The sequence below is a fragment of the Pinus tabuliformis genome, chromosome 8, assembly GCF_031772625.1.
Source record: "Pinus tabuliformis cultivar Carrire ecotype Pingquan chromosome 8, CPIR1, whole genome shotgun sequence".
In the NCBI taxonomy this organism is placed as follows: domain Eukaryota; kingdom Viridiplantae; phylum Streptophyta; class Pinopsida; order Pinales; family Pinaceae; genus Pinus; species Pinus tabuliformis.
Window position 1 is genome coordinate 1,217,592,387 of NC_142294.1, and position 14,967 is coordinate 1,217,607,353.

General features: G+C 41.8%; 1 pseudogene; it reads left to right on the top strand.

Annotated features, from left to right (window-relative positions):
• Nucleotides 1-14,180: 14,180 nt before the first annotated feature.
• Nucleotides 14,181-14,707, top strand: LOC149239768 (14-3-3-like protein GF14-C pseudogene; annotated as a pseudogene).
• The last annotated feature ends 260 nt before the right edge of the window (nucleotides 14,708-14,967 follow it).

Genomic DNA, 14,967 nt, shown 5'->3' on the forward strand with positions numbered 1-14,967 from the left:
AGTCACAATCATACAATACATCCATGTAAACCTACTAGCCACAACAGTGGAACATTACATCCATATCCGCCTGCTCCTCCAAAGAGATGTACTAGCTCCGTGCAGTGGAGAAGCCAAGGCGCGTTATAATACTGTCCAAGCCTTCTTCAAAATAGTCTTAGTAGAAGCTTGACTGACCTAGTGTTGTCATATCTTGATGTCCTTGTCTACGAATGACTTGATGTCTTCGTGGGTAGGCAAGTTCATAGACACTTGATCAAATGCATCCCCAAGCATGCTATGAATGGCGTCTTCATCTCTGCTCTCTTGGAAACCATTGTACCTCTACTACTGAGAGGAAAATGAACACCTGTGATACTTGGAGACATGGAAACACTCATGACAAGAAATCTGTCAGTCAAAAACCAAAATGAACATGAGAACTGACTTGAAACATACCTGGGTGAATGATCATGAAGGTTGCGCAATTTCGGCCGGGAGGTTAGGAGACCGACTGCCAAGACTGCACAAGGCACAGTCTGGGCTATTCGGAGACTGACTGACTACTGGAACTGCGCAATGCATAGTCCAGTATGGTTGTTGACTACTGGGATTTCACAATGCGCAATTCCAGCTAGGAAGGACTACTGGCCCAAGGACAAATTTGCGTAATTTCTTGGGCCAAGCAACCACTGTCCTCTAGAAATGCGCAAAACAGTCTTGGAGGCCAATGCTGGGCAAGAATGCACAAATTTGGAGAGGAAGGTGAGCCTTCCTTCCCCAGATTGCGTAATGCAGCCTTGGTGAAGGCAGAGCCCGGGCCAAGGTTGGCCCAAATTGTCGACAGGAAATTGAAAGCAAGTGCGTCAGTGAATTCATGGTGACACTAAGTGATAGCAAAAGTGATTAATAATGCATGAAAAACAAGAATGAAAGATTAAGCAAACATATCAACACGTACGTGGGTGAGGTAGTTTGCCGGTTGGACGAATGTCTGTGCAAAATGGTTTCATGCATGCGACAATAGTGAGATAGCATTGAAAATTGAAACAAAGCTAGGAAAATCTAGTATATATGTAAACAATAGAAAGCATTCAAAGAAATCAAGCAAACAATACTCCTACAAGCGAAAACACAAAAAGCGACAAAAATGCAGCACAAGGCATGGGAAGTGGGCTTGCCCTAAAACAACTGAGTTGAATGTGCTGACTGCTGTGATGTGGGATGTCAGAGATGTAAGGTTGATGTGAGGAATGAGCTCTGCAGTGTCTGGCTGATGTGTTTTGATAACATCGAGGTTGTGACGCACATGCCACGAATCTATGGGAAGCGACACTTGGTGGGAGGTTTCTAAAATGATCCTTGCATGTAATCTCCAACCACCAAAAATAGATCCCTGAAACAAGAAATGCATTTACATGCTTCCTTGGGAGAAGCAACCCATGCATGCAAGTCTGTTTTTCTCAGTCCCGGAGGGAACCGGTCAACTCAGCTACACATGCAAGAGACTGCTCGACTGCTGGAGAAAAATGCGCATTTCTGGCTGGGAGCTGACCTGGCTGCCTAGGAGATTTGTGCAATTTATGGGTAGAGCAGCTGACTGCGACCCATATTTGCACAAATCCTAGGCTGAATAGCCTGTTGCTGGGAAAATTTGCACAAACCTTGCTGGGAGGTTGGCTGGTAGGATTGCGCAATCCTGGAGCCCAAAAATCTGTCAGAGAGGATTGCCCAATTCCTGGAGGGAAGGCTGGTTTCCCTCTAGAAATGCTCAATTTTCAAGGGGAAGCTTCTCATCTTGCAACTGGACCAAGTCTGGGTGAGCAGCCTGTGAGGGGAATGGATCAACTGTGATCTACATGTTGCCTTTGCGCGAGGAAAACACTGAAGCTTGAGTACTTGACGAAGCAAGACAAAGTGTTGTGTAAGGTTGGTAAGGAGGCTCCAAAAGAGGCTAAGGAAAAATTTTGGAGGGTGGTTGTAGCCGCTATAATAAGTCCATATGTTGTTCAGGATTGGGCAGGTGATAAATCAAGTGGATGTCACGTGGATTGTAGGAGGCAAGCTCTTTCCCACTAGTGATGTTTAAGGACATGCTCTTGGTGTCAAATTTTTGCATAATCCATTTGATTACCTTTGCACAAGGTAAGACTGGGAATATGCAAGCAAATTTGTGAAGCCCTAACCGTTGGATGTTAATGTAGACCTATCTATCCTCCAGATCTTCTTTGAATTCAGTGGCTGTGAATGCATCCTTAACAGTGTGCCAAGTAACATATGAGTCCTTCTCGATGTATAACTTTGTATCAAAGAAAATGGGAATTAGAGATGAAGGGCTTTTAACCACCTCATCGACATTTCTTTTTGTAGCCTCTTTAGATGTTGATCTATTGGGAGGCATGATGTTTCTTATTGCTAAAAGAAGTGTGCTCAAAACCTGTAGTACCTGTGGCAAAAAATGCACTCATAGGTCATAGCAAAAGCAAGTCAAATCTAAAACAAAGAAGCTTATCAAACAAGCAAAAATTAGCAACACAGTGATGAGGAGAGAGATTACGCAATTATGAGCTAGAAGAGGGGAGGCTGAGCTCAGGAATTGTGCAACGCTCAATGAGAGAGGAGGATTGTGTAGTATTAGCTATCATATGGATGGCTTAAGGCTTGAGACTGCGCAATGCACAGTCCCAACTGGGCAGAGAGAGAGAGAGAGAGAGAATAATGCATTGCACATTCTCAAAGGCCAATACTGGGCATTTGATGTTTGGATTTGCATAATGTGCAACTAGGAAAGCTAGTGATTACGCATTGCACAGTCACAACTGGAAAGGGGTGAGCTTAAGCCTTGGAATTGCATAATGCATAGTAAGGGAAGGCAACAACTCATGAAGGATCGTGAAATCTTGCCAAGGAGAGAGGAAAACTTTCATATCTAAAGCTGAGGAAGGAATAATGGTAAATCAGCCTTAAGATGAGTTAAATTAGTTATTAACATTGATAAAAAAAATACCATGCATGCAAAAAAAGACCCAACAACAGTAATTGCTGGTAGGAAAAAAAACTTGGGAGGGATGTGACACTTGTAAAACTTGAACGAAAGACTGAAAAACACTTGTAGAAGGTAAATGTAGTAGAAACACTAGTAACTAAAAGAAGAAATGGGCAAAGTGGCACTTGCAAACACAAAAACAACAAAAGTGACATAAAAAAAAGTAAAAAGTGACACTTTAGAAACTTACCCAGAAAAGTGTTGCAAACCAAATCCGAAGCTCCCTGATCTCATGGGGAAGGCTAGATCTCCAATGTCGAGTGTGAAAATGAGCTCTACAAGCATCTATTATATAGATTTATCCCCCGCGAGGTTTGGTTAGGGTTTATGATGTGTATGCCAAAAATCAAGGAGAAAGTAACACTTGTCCTTATCTCGAAAATAAAAACTTTGTGCCACTTTTCCATAGGTGATTGTGCACTCCCTATTTTCTAGGGATGCACAATTTCTTATTCTGGGGGACTGCGCAGTCCACTGGCAAAAAGGATTGCACAATTCCCAGTGACAAGGGATTGCACAGTTCATTGGCTTAATGGGTTACACAATTTCGACTCTCAGTGAAAAATTGTGCATTTCACTTGCTTAGTGACTGCCTGTCTTGCATAATTGCATAATTCATTTCCTCAACGGATTGCACAGTCTCTAGTAGCAGGGGATTGTGCAATTCCCAAAAGCAAGACTAGTAATCAATTCTGGATCAGGACAAGAATTAGCTTGTGTTTGGAGGGAAGTAACTTGCCGTACAAGGTGTGTAATCGATGACAACAAGACTCAGTTAAGGTATACACAAGTGTTGCATGAAAGAATGAGAGATTACGACATTAAACAATCAAGAGGAACACTTAACATACGTGAAAGATAAGCTGTTATTGACAAAGGGTAGGCTCCAAAATTGAAGTGTAGACAAAATTTTTGAGGGGTGTTGTAGTAGTTACAACACAATGTCCAACCATAGTCACCCATAATGAATCATAATAAGACATTATAAAAAGTGAGTAACCATGACTCATGATAATCAAACATAATTAACTATATTCAACTATATTCAACCATAATGAACCTAGTTCAACTATACTCAAACATACTCAATAAAAACACTGATTCACAAAAATCACTATAATTAATTATAATTAACTAAAATTAAATATAATTAACTAAAATTAAATATAATTAAACATAACCAATCATAACTAAACATAATAATATTAAAACCTTAATTTTAATAATATTATTTATGATAATAATATATGATAAATAATATTAATACAACTTCATGAAATATAACTCAACATAACCCATCATAATTAAACATAATAATATCAGAACTTTCATTTTAATAATATTATCTATCATAAAAATACGTGACCCATAATATTAATTTAACGGCGTGCAATACTTAAATTATTTTATTATCTCAAAATTACCTTTCAGATATTATAAATAATCATATAGAAGAAAATATATATTTCATTATATCATATTTTACTTATTATTATATTATATTATATTTTTTTATAGGAATATAATTATATATTTAATTCAATTATAATGGTATTGGTTATATTATTTTTTCCTTATTTATATTTTTATAATTATTATGTTATTTATTAATTATATAAAAAATAATATTTTTTTCCCTTGGAAAAATTGTAATTTCCATTATATAAAAGAAAATTGCATGTTGTATATGCATAACATATATGCTATAAGAGAGGCAGAGTGCTTGTCGAAATAAAGATATATCTATGTAGAAAAATTGGTGCCTTATATCCATACAGGGAGGCACAGATCTTTGATGAAGTTCAACAAAATTACTCTAGCAAATAGAGTGCATGACAATTATATATACATCTGTTAATTTAAAAGCATGTATGAATATTTACAAATGGTAGAAAAAATGAACATATAACCAAGCTCCCACTAAGCCATCTAGTATGTTATCTCCATAAATGGACGATGGTAAAACTGGTAATGAGAGTCATCCCTCTGTTCCTGAATCATCCAAGTACCGAGAGGCCTGACCGCAGCTTCTTTGGATAATAGATCGGTAACTGAATTTCGTTCCCTGTAAATATGATGGCATACAAATGAGTCAAAATGAGTGATAAGTTGGTATGCCTCATCCAAGATCTGTCTCAGTGAAAATGCAGTACAATTTGATGTTTTATTTATCCAATCACATACAACTTTTGAGTCGCCAAGTAATTGTAGGTCTCTACAGTGTTTTTCCAGAGCGAATTGTATGAGGAATTTGGCTTTGATTAGTTCAGCGTAATTGTTTGTGCCTCTTCCCAGACCCATTTTTATTTTAAAGTTATCGGATTCAGTTAGGTACAAGATGGAACCTCCCCCACATCTAGCCTCCCATGCAGATCCATCAAAAAAAGGCCAAGGAAGAAGGTGGTTAATGGATTCTGGGACAATTGTACATGGCTGGGGGGTATCCTCATCATCAGGGATGATGTTATAGTCAGTCATAATGTGAGCAAAAATGGAGGGCCGGTGAGGGGTAATATTCTAAAAGATGAGATTATTGCGGGCTATCTAGATTGCCCAGCAGATAAGGAGGGGAAGATTTCTAGATTTAGCTGGGTCTGTCCTAGTCCACCAATTAGACCAGGCCTCCTTGATAGTCAATCCCTACCATCTGATCTGGGAGGATAAGGCCGATAAGGTCGAACTCCAGAGGTCCTTTGCGGCCTGGAAATCGAGAAAATGGTGATCCACAGATTCATTGTTGCTCTTGCACAAGCAACACCAGAAAGGTCCATGTTGTGCTCGTTTAAGGAGGTTATCACCAGTGGGGATCTTATTTTTAAGGATTTCCCACATGAGAAGTCGGGTCCTGGGGGGTTCTTTGAGCTTCCACAAGTGTTTCCACCAGTGATCGATGGCTTGAGGTCTATGTGCCTCAGCTAATACAAGATAACCCTCCTTGGGAGAGTATTTTCCTGACTTTGAGAGCACCCATATTATCTCATCCTCCCCTTCAACAATTCTAATATGTGCTTCTGTTAAGGCTGCTATGTAGTCAGCCGATAGTTGTTCCCACTGCTCAGGTATGTGCAGGATGCGAGCTGATTTCCAGGATTTTTGAAACATAGTGGTATGATCAAGGTAACTAATGTGAGTAATGCCCACTGCACTGAGATGGGTTTTAAGCTCGATGGATAGCCTGTGGGCATTCCCGCATCCTATCCAGGGATCCTCCCCTATCCGCATAGCAGTGCTAGATTGTATTCTCCAAATAAGGCCCGTTGTGATGATCTCCAGAGATTTTGGCACTGCCTTCAATATAACAAATATTCCTATGGTATATCTTAGAGGCTGTCTTAGCCAATCCATCAAAATGTGAGGTGCAATGTATCTTGAGATGGCCACCCTTGTCCACAAGCTACTTCAAGTGATGAGGTGCCAACTAAGTTTTGCTACTAGAGTTGAGGAAAAGTCCTCCAACTTCATGATGCCCCACTCTCCCCATTTCTTTGGTAGTGAGAGAGCTTCCCATTTGACCCAAGAAAATATTCTTCCAGACTGTTTTCCCTTCCAGAGAAACCTACAGCATAGGGTTTGTATCCTAGAGAGTATGCCCCTAGGTATCCATGCTAATGACATCCAGTATACTGGAGTAGCCTCCAATACTACTTTTATGAGGGTTAATATGCCTGCCCTGGATAAGTACTTGTGATACCAAATGTTGAGTCTTTTTTCCAATTTGGCTATAAGCCATGTCCTATCTGCTATTTTGTATCCTAGGGGATTTAGCTTGTATCCCAAGTATCTAAGCCCGTCCTCCATTCTCATCAGGGTAAAGTTGAATCTTTAGAGAGCATATTGAATCTCATGTGGAGAGCATCTGGGTGCTGTCAATGTGGACTTGTTGCAGTTGACTATCATGTCAGTAGTAGATTGAAATAGGGAGAAGATATTCTTCATGATAGTTAGGTCCCTATGCTTCCATTGAGGAATATCAACACATCATCCACAAATAATAAATGTGTCAGTATGCATCTATCGATGATTTTAATCCCTTGGAGTCAGCCCCTGTTGTGTTCTTCTTTGATGAATTTGTTGAGCCCTTCCATGATGAGAAGGAAGAGTAGTGGAGATAGGGGGTATCCCTGTCTGAGGCCTCTTTCTGAGTGAAAGAAAGGAGATGCTGCTCCATTTACCAGAACACTGAAAGATATATTAGTAATGCAACACATGATCCATTTGATAAATTCGAAATGGAAACCCAAGGTTTGTTAGAAGCATTCTTATATACAGCCAACTTACTCTGTCAAAAGCTTTTGAGAGATCAACCTTAAGTATCATACCTTTCATTTTCTTAGTCTGAGGAGAGTGCAACACCTCCTGTGTTGTTCCAACCGCCTCATGGATCTGTCTATCTTGCAAAAAGGAAAATTGATCAGGTGAGATATGGGTGGATAGGATGGGTTGCAGTCGATTGGTTATGATCTTAGCTATGATTTTATAGATACAGTTACACGAAGAAATGGGCTGAAAGTCATCATACGAGGTCAGATTATCATTTTTGGGTATGAGGGAAATGAATGTAGAATTGAAAGCTTCATACATCTTGCCATTGATCCTGGTATCCTCGACGACCTTGAGGAGGTCTGCACCAAGTGTCTCAAAGAATGCCAAATAGAACTCCACTGACCAGCCATCTAGTCCTAGGCTCTTGTCTCTCTTGAACCATTTGAGTATGGCATCAAGTTCTCAAAGAGTGACCTCCTTAACCAGTTCTGATGCATCCTCTTGGTCCACAAAATGGGGACATAGTTGTGCCACTCGAATGATTTCAGCAAGGGTGGCATTAGTGGGTGCTTTGTAAGTCTGCTTAAAGTGTGATGATCCCAAGGATGATAGGTGTGGGAAGGTGTTTACAGAGTTTCCATTCTCATTCATGAGTTGCCATATGGTGTTGATTGCTTTCCAGCCATTTGCAAATTTGTGATAAAATTTCATGTTATCATCTCCCTCTAGCAACCAAATTGCCCTGCTTCGTAGTCTCCATGATTCTTCTCTATCCTTTAATATTTTGCCTCTTTTAGCGTCTAAGGATGTGAGCTTATCCTTATGTTCAGTCGAGGTAAAAACTCCTCCCTGATTATTCTCAAAGTCAACAATCTCTACTTCGGTATCCCTTAGGGTTTGGTTGTCCTGTACTCTCTTATTATGTGCCCAAATTTTAGAGATTCTCTTTAGCTCTTTTAAGTTATGATCAAAACCCTCTGCTATATGCCCCCTAGTAGCAAGTGGGTGGACCTTCGAATAATCCGTGACCATACGAGCATAATGTGTATCCTTTAGCCAGGAAGAACTGAATTTGTAAGGAACCTTAGGATTATCGGTCCTCCCTCTGATTTCAAAATATATAGGTAGATGATCTGATAATCCTCCTGATCCCACCCATTGTCTATAGTTAAACCCCAAGTTTAGAAGGCCTTCCTTAATAAGGAATCAGTCTAGTCTTCTGGCAAGGCTATCATCCCCAGCTCTGTTATTCCTCCAGGTGGGCTGCAACTTTGCTGATGGTATGTCCAACAGATTGTGGGCTTCAAGGATGTTCTCAAAATAAGCTGATAGGGGATCAGATTGGGCACAATGTCCCCATGATTCAGAGAGGCCAATGGATAAATTTAGATCCGCTCCCAAGATTAAGTGGTCCTTTTGTAGAAAATTAGAGCTCAGAAACTGATCCCAGAATTCAGGCCTATGATGGCATGGCCCATACACGTTAATAAGCCTGATCTCAATACCCAGGTCAGCTGAGTATATATCTACCCCCATATGCCCAGAGCATCCCCAGCTATTGAAAAGGTTGATGGATCGGGTGTTATAACCTAGAGCAATGCCACCCGATCTTCCATTAGCATGGAGTGCTAGAAAGGACCATCCCAGGAGCATCGATTTGAGCAAATGGGAGATGGAATCAACAGTACCCAAGGTTTCTTGAAGAAGAATTACATCGACGGATTCTTCATAGATCACTCTACGAAGTGATAATTTTTTATCAGGCCTAGTAAGCCCTGTGCAACTGAATGAGAACAACTTCATGGAGGGGGGTCGGCCAAGGTGTTCGAAGCTCTAAGTTCCATGTGGATGGTGTTTTGTTTCCCTGATGCAATCTCCTCTTCGGCCTGCAGCTTTGCTGTGGAGAGAGAGGAAGGACGACCTCGAGGAAGTTTGGAGGGATGGGGGTTGAATCCAGGCTGATACCTAATTGATCTAGGGCCTGTAATTTCACCTTGCAACGAGTTGGGTATCTAGGGGAAGAAGGCCCAGACTCCGGAGTAGGGTTTATGTTAGATGAAAACTTTGGGAGCGAAGATGGGGTGATAGAGACAGTGGGGGAGGGGATATGGAGGGGGCAAGCCACAAAAATGGGGGGTTGAGTGCATTCGACAGAGTCCTTATTATTAACAGATGCAGAGAGTGAAATACTTTTAGATAGAGCATAAATATGAGAAGAGAAAGGTATAGAAGTACTCTTACCCGAAGATAACGCAGCCTCGGCAGCCGCCCTTGCCCTGGTGAGTGGAGGAGAGGGAGGCCGATGAGGTGTTTTGTTGCGCTTCTTCGAGACCTCCTTTGCGGGTGTCTCCTTAGCTGCTTCAGGGTCAGCATGGATCTCTGCATCTCCAGAGGGGGGATGCTCCTCTTGCGATTGATGTTTCCTTGTCGGAATTGCCTTGCTAGACTCCCCTGCTCTTGCCTTGTTGTTAAGTGGGCAGTCCCGAAAGAGATGACCAACCTTATGGCATCTCCTGCATCTGAAGGGCACCCCTTCATAATCCAATATCTGCAGCCTTGATAAATTTCTCCATTGGAGGGTAATGTGCTCCTGTAATCCCTCCCTGGTATCTAAATGTACCAGTATCCTTGCATAAGCCATCATGCCTGTCGACATGAAGGATTTGTCATGTTCCAGGTATGTACCTAGGGTATTCTTGATGCGCCTAAATATGTCTTCAGACCAGAACTGTAGGGGTAGTCCTGGTAGGCGAACCCAAAGGGGGCTAGCTTGAAGTTGCTCTCTCTTTGCATCAAAGAAGGGATTCCACCGGCGCAGGAGGATGAGAGCTTGTTTAATATGCCAGATTGATGATAGGACCTAGTTTATATGCTCGACCCTCACAAATATTAACGCAAACCATCCCCCGACAAAGTTTTGGACAAAAGGAAGATCGGCCAGATGATGTCCCCATAATTCAGCTGTCCATTGCTTCAGCCTGGCCGTAGTATAATTTTGTCCCTGTACTCTTCCAACCAGAACTCTGTCTGCTATATCCATGGTGTCTCCCCACTGAATGTCCTCGCCCAAACTGAGAATTACGTCCTGTGCTTTAGATCTTACACACCTCTGCTTCTTGCTTGGCATGTGCCTTGCATCAGATTGGGTCTGTGGAGGGCCTCTCGAAGGAGGGTTTGTAGTAGGGTTAGGAGGATCTGTAGGAGGCCCAGAGGGGAAGGCTCCAGAGATGGGTGGGATCTCGGTGAAACTTCCAGATGGAGGGGCCGAAGAGATCAATGCCAAATGAAACCCTACTGTAGTGACCAAGGGTTTGCTAGATAGAGCAGCAGAGGGAATGTGGGAGCCTGCTGATGGTGGGAAGGATGCGAGACCTGAGGAGGAGTCGACTAGATTAGGGCCTACAGAGTGGGCCACAAAATTTAGGGTGGATGGCGACAGAGGAGGAGTTGTATAAGCTGGCCAGGAAGGGGTGACCTCTGGGAGGGTAACGACCGAACATGAGGGTCCTGAGATCGAGGGCAGCATCACTATTGTGTCAGATAGATTGCAACTATAATGGAACAAGCCTGTCGGGTTTGCATGTGGTGTTGTCTAGATGGGGGCGCCCTCTAATGGGTCCTTTGAATAATCCACTAGGTCATCCATAACTGCCCCGAAAGTCTTGCGCCAGCTGCCGCCGTAAATATGTGCCCATCACTGTTGAGACCAGGAGCAGGTGGAGAGGGTCAAGGAGAGGGCGGTGAAAAAACGAAGGAGTAAAAATCTCGACCGCAACGGAGAACGATGGAGGTGAAATGACGTCAGTCATAGAATGAACAGAGCGACTAGAATGACATAGGCACAGACTCATGGGGACAATTCTTCAGGTTTCAGATCTGCGGCCCAAACCATAACCCTTGTCGAGTCTCCAATTTCATCCTCACTATAATAAAATTATATTCTGTTAAAACACACACACGGAAACAACAGAATATTAAAGATAAGCAGGAGAGTACATCTATTATTTGACAACGATATATATATTTATAGTACATTCGTGTGACTGTTGGGTTCCACATCCCAAGGTCTCTTGGAATTCCTTAGTCTATTCAACTTCCACACCAACCCTTAGAGGATTAGGTGTCCAACATTCCCCCCCTTAATCCGAAGGGGTATGTATGAGTCCAAGAAGAGAGTTGTAATACAAAATGTGCAAAAATGCATGGCAGCACTAGGCTGAATGTGCTCTCTGAAATGTTGGTATAAAGGGCAGTGGTTTAAGGATGACCACCAACACTGGAACACTTAGTGCAGTTCCCAGAACTCTTCCAAGTCTGGTATGAAGCTCTGGTCTTCTGCTAGAGGAATTGTTCCTTATGTTTTGAAGAGGGAAACCTTCAACCATGAAAGGGAGGTTTCACCCCACATAAAAGGGAGAACCTCAACCTGAAAAGGGAAGTCTCAACCTGTGATGGTCTAAGGATGACCAACAACTCTGGAATGCTTAATGCAATTCCTGGAACTCTTCCAAAATTGGCATGAAGCTAAAGTCTTCTGCTAGAGGAAGTGTCCCCAATTCTTTGAAGAGGTGTCACAAACTGAAGGCATGCTCAAGGGCATCTTTGTCTCTGGCTACAACTTTGAATCTGGTGTGGCAGGTTGTGGCTCAGGCTCACTTGATGTGGCTTTGAAGCTTGTATATGACCATCATTTCCCCCCCTGTCAGATACAAGGTGAGAAGATGAAGAAATCTCAACTGAAAGACTGTTCAATACTCTAGAACAAGTTCTGACATATGACTGGAATATCTTCTTGGCTGTTGATGCCCATTTCCAAGAAGCGATCCATCCAAGATGAATCTTTGTTCTTGCAGGAGGTTTGTTTTTGAAGCACCTATTTGAAGAATGACTGGTTTTATGACAGTGCTTACATGGATGAAGATCAAAACAATGATATTTCAGATGGCCAACTCGGTCACAGTGTTGGCATTTCACAATCTGTTGCTGTGGAAGAGGGGCAGAATCTGGAACAGCTGAAGGTGAACTGTCATGAAGGAATCCAACACTCTGAAACTGGATGGGTTTTGAGTAGTCTGGAATATGAAAGGACATCTCCTTATCATATCCAAGACCTGTTCTATGATTGTTGTGGACAAGCTCTTCCCAAGGTCTGATGATGGGCTTGGAAAGTGCAAATTGCACTTCTACATCTGCATGTACAACTGCTGCTTCATTGGGTACTAAATCTGAATGAACTTCAACAATATGGGAGTTTATCTCAATGTTCTGAATAGAATGATGCTTACCATGTTGTAGCTCTTCTTGTTGTAGCTTTGTCTCAAGCTGCAAAAACTCAATATTCTCTTGTGCATTTTGGAGACAAATTTTAATATTGGAAAGAGAGGTTTTGTTGATCTTAACCATCTCATCAACTGTGGAATGTATTAAATTATTCAGTAGTTTCAATACATCATCCATTCGATCCATTTCAAACCAATATAATGATGTTATCTTCAACTACAAATTGTCCTATAAAATGATAAATAGCTACAACTATTAGATGAGTAGCAGGATACCAATATCACCAAGTCACTGTAGCAGACAATGCAGTACCAATTTCAATGCAACAAATGACTCGTTGCTTTAATGTACTTACTTCTCAAATTATTCAAACTACTCACACTGTGAAAAAGAGAGTCAATCTTTGACTTTCTTTGCAAATGAAATTTGTCGACAGTTCTAGTAGAGCCTGGTTTGTGTCATCAAGATACCAAAGACAATCAATTCCAAGGAAGCTGGATCGAACCCTGCAAACTGATTTCTCATCGCCGAACTAAAGCTTCAAAAGAATCAAGTACCTTCACCCAGTGTTAGAATCAGGAAAATTCTGAAACGATCAACAATGTATCTTTAACGCAGTGATTTGTCAAGCCCCTTTTTGGAAGGTCAAAACTCAATAATTCTTCAAATTTAACATTTGTTTGCAAAGTAATGGCGTCATTGGTTTCAAATCCTCAACTAGCCATGGCCCCTGGATTTGTCCCCTTGGCAAATGCAGCACAAGGGATACAATTTAGATGCAGAGTGCTTGAGAAAGCAAATGCAAGAGGTCGCTGTTGGTGATTATAGAGCATTCATTACTGCAACTGACGCTCCTAGTATACAACTGTATGTTCAGATTAAATGGTCGGTGCCAACAACTAAAGGCTATTTAGTAGGCATGCGGATAAAACTACAACCAAAGACTAACGGAGGAAAGGATGGGCGTTGCTTCACCGAAATACATGAAATACATGAAATACCGTGTCAAAAACGAATCCCTCATTCCCGGAAGCCGACCTCGCGACAATACCTATATATCATGCTCTCCCCCATCCCTCACAACCATTATCACTCAGTTATCTTCTTCGACATACCTCTTCACTTCATTTCTGAGGAAGCGAAAAAATCCACTCTATACACTTTCGGTGACACAAATTTGCACTTTCAGAACTCCTACTTTTACATAACATGGCTGGATTCAATACACTTCTCTGCTTCGTTTTCATGCTGGGATTGATGAGCTAAGCCTCTCCCGCACGGGCACCAGCACCGTCGCCCATTGCAGCTGCTCCCAATACGTCACCGGTTCAATCTTGTGAGATCTCGAGGAGAAGATGAAGAGAATGCGGCAGGAGACGGTGACAGAGAAGATGTATAGGTACAGGGGCGTTATCTTTGTGGTCTTCGTTCCTCTTCTTCTCATTTCAGTGGGTTACCATATGAAATAAATGCACAAACAAATATTATAGTCATCTTGCTCAGCACATGCACCACTTGGCCTCTCATGTCCACGACACATAAAAATGGAACCAACGCAACAACAAATTACAACAACGCAAACTAACTGAAACTCCACATTATTGAGCGGGAAATGAAGAACACGTTACTATGATAAGAGAATACAGAGGCAAGGTTGAGTCTGAGCTCAGTAATATTTGTGATGGCATTTTACGTCTTCTGGATACACATCTTATCCCGTCATCCACATCTGGTGAGTCCAAGGTATTTTATCTTAAGATGAAGGGTGATTACCATCAATATCTTGCAGAATTTAAAACTGGTGCTGAGAGGAAGGAAGCTGCTGAAAGCACATTGCTTGCATACAAGGCAGCCCAAGACATTGCGATTGCAAAGTTGGCTCCAACTCACCCTATCAGACTGGGACTGGCCCTTAACTTTTCTGTATTCTATTATGAGATTTTGAATTCACCAGATCATGCCTGTACACTTGCCAAGCAGGCCTTTGATGAGGCAATTGCAGAGCTTGATACGTTAGGTGAAGAATCTTACAAGGATAGCACTTTGATCATGAAGGTACAAAAATGTTATGTCAGCGCTGACAAGTTGATCAGAATGGCGTTTTTTTTAGCAGATTATTACAGAGAAACGACTGAGTGAAATGATTGAGCACATTCAGAATGGCAGGACAAAAATGGCACAAATAACGCTGAGTGAAGGAACGTTTCTCTGCGCAGCAATGAAATAGGATAATATATGGACCAGAAGGTCAGAACTGATTGGCAGTGTGGCAGAGAAGGCACATATACGTTAGGTGAAGGATTGTCAGACCTCAATCAACGCACATGAAGGTTGTCCAACTCAACGCTAAGCTTTAATAGCAGGCAGCTTTAATCACAGTTTTCGATGCATTCAACGCA